Source organism: Otolemur garnettii, unplaced genomic scaffold (genome assembly GCF_000181295.1).
Source record: "Otolemur garnettii isolate 467f Iridium unplaced genomic scaffold, OtoGar3 scaffold00031, whole genome shotgun sequence".
NCBI classification, from domain to species: Eukaryota; Metazoa; Chordata; class Mammalia; order Primates; family Galagidae; genus Otolemur; species Otolemur garnettii.
In genome coordinates, this window is record NW_003852426.1 from 1,260,715 (window position 1) to 1,262,882 (window position 2,168).

The window sequence follows — 2,168 nt, forward strand, 5'->3', positions numbered from 1 at the left end:
CCTGGAGTGAGTGGCCTTCTGACTGACAGTAGCTCATGGACACCTGGGTCCTTTATCCAGGGCTGGACATTCCCTGGGCAGGAGTCACTAAGGGGAGGGAGGGAGGGACAGAGAGGGTGGGAGCCTGGGGGAAGTTGGCGTGGCCAGGAGTAATCAGCCTGGAGCATCTGCCTACTCAGCAGCAGTAGTGGCTGCAGTGTGGGTACCCACGGCCACAGGCCCTACCATCCTGTCACCTGACTGGCCTGCTCTGGCTCCTCATTGCCTAACCTGGAACCAGGCGCTCTGCCCACTCTGGGGCGTCCACTCTCACACAGGACCAGTCGCCTGGCTCCCTTCATCCTTCTGCCTCCCTGATCTGGCCTGTCAACTCCCACCCTGCCTCCACTTGCAGACATGGGCATTTCAACTTTCCCTTCCGCACTTGGGTGCCTGCTCCAGTCCTCCACCCCACCCCTTGGGGCTCCCAAGCCCCCCCATCCCTGTTTGCTGCTGCCCTTGGGACCCCATCACTCCGCCTTCACTTTCTTCCTTCAGATGTGAGATCTGCCCCTGCCCCAGTGCCCCCTGCTGTCACTACCCAAGTACTAGGCAGCCACACCAGCATGTGTTCCATCCAGGAGTGAAACTTGGTGTTCACGTCCCCAAACCAGCTCCCTGACCTCTCCTTCCTGGTGGAGGTGCTGGAGCTGGGGCTCAGCCTGGGGCTCAGGCTGGGCTGGGGACCCCTGTCATAGCTAGCCCTGGTTACTCACAAGCCACTTGCAGCCCCTCCCCCTGGGCTGGTGACCCAGACCTCAGAGGGTGAGCAAGAGGCTAATAAGGCTAATTGGAGAGGTGGTGGCCCCTGGGCTGAGTGAGTGAGCAGGAAGTAGCAGCCAGCTGGTACTGGGTAGAAAAGGAGGGCCAGGCAGGCTCCTGGGTCCCCAGGATGCATGGCAGGCCTAGAGGGCCAGAGCCCTAGTCTGCTAGGAGGGTGATGGTTTCTCCTCCACTGCATTTCCCTCCCTCCTGCTTTGGCCCCACCTCAGCCAATTAATTGCTCATTAGTATCGCGGGGAGTATCAGTATCGGAGGGAGGGGCTGGAAATCAGTAGAGCAGACCTTTCCTCCTCCCCCAGAGCAGATGGCTGCCTTGGGGAGCCCCTGTTCCCCTCACCCAAACTCATCAGAGTTCCTGTCTCTTCACAAAGGCAGCTCTGTCCCTGGAGCCCTGGGGCTGGTCTCTCCCACTCTTTCTGCCTCCTGACCCTCCTGTAACTCTAGTCCAGCGCGAGCATGGACATGTTCCTTCTCTGTGCTATCTATGAGGTTGCAGGACAATTAAGTCTGAGAACTCATCCTAGAAAAAGTGCTACATGCCTCATTGCTGAATGTCACTGCAGTCACCTTCCTGGTACTCCCCTTGGGAAGCTATGTGCTGACACCAGCCCCTGTCCACCCTTCAAAGCAGTTTTGGAACTCTTTTTCTGGAATAGCTGTCAGAGCTGTCATCATAATAAGGTAGCCACTGGCCACACGGGACTAAGAGAACCAACCGAGGAACTGAATTTTGAATTTTACTTAATTTTAATTCATTTCAATATGGACAGACATATGCAGCTAGTGGCCACCATCTAGGCTAGCCTTGACTTGCTGGCAGCACTCAAATGGTAGTGGGAGCTTTGAGCAGTGGCAGTACGGTAGCCAGTGAGATTTAGCCAAAATCTGATTACTGCTAATTGAAAACTTTCCCCACTGCCCTGCTATGATGACAGTCAGCACCAACAATTTTTAACAGTCTCTATGGAGAGAGTGGGAAGGAAGAGGGGCTCTAGGAGTCATGGAGAGAGGCAACGATGGGACAGTCCTCCCTTAAAGAGGGCTGATGTAGGGGCAGCGCCTGTGGCTCAGTGAGTAGGGCGCCAGCCCCATATACCGAGGGTGGCAGGTTTGAACCTGGCCCCAGCCAAACTGCAACCAAAAAATAGCATTGTGTCGGGCACCTGTAGTCCCAGCTACTTGGGAGGCTGAGGCAAAAGAATTGCCTAAGCCCAGGAACTTGAGGTTGCTGTGAGCTGTGATGCCACAGAACTTTACTGAGGATGACAAAATGAGACTCTGTCTCTAAAAAAAAAAAAAAAAAAAAAATGGAGGGCTGATGTGATGTTTTGGGGAAAACAAACAAC

General features: G+C 55.0%; 1 pseudogene; it reads left to right on the plus strand.

The window, feature by feature from the left end:
* Positions 1–1,660: 1,660 nt before the first annotated feature.
* LOC111725096 lies at positions 1,661–1,792 on the plus strand (annotated as a pseudogene).
* The last annotated feature ends 376 nt before the right edge of the window (positions 1,793–2,168 follow it).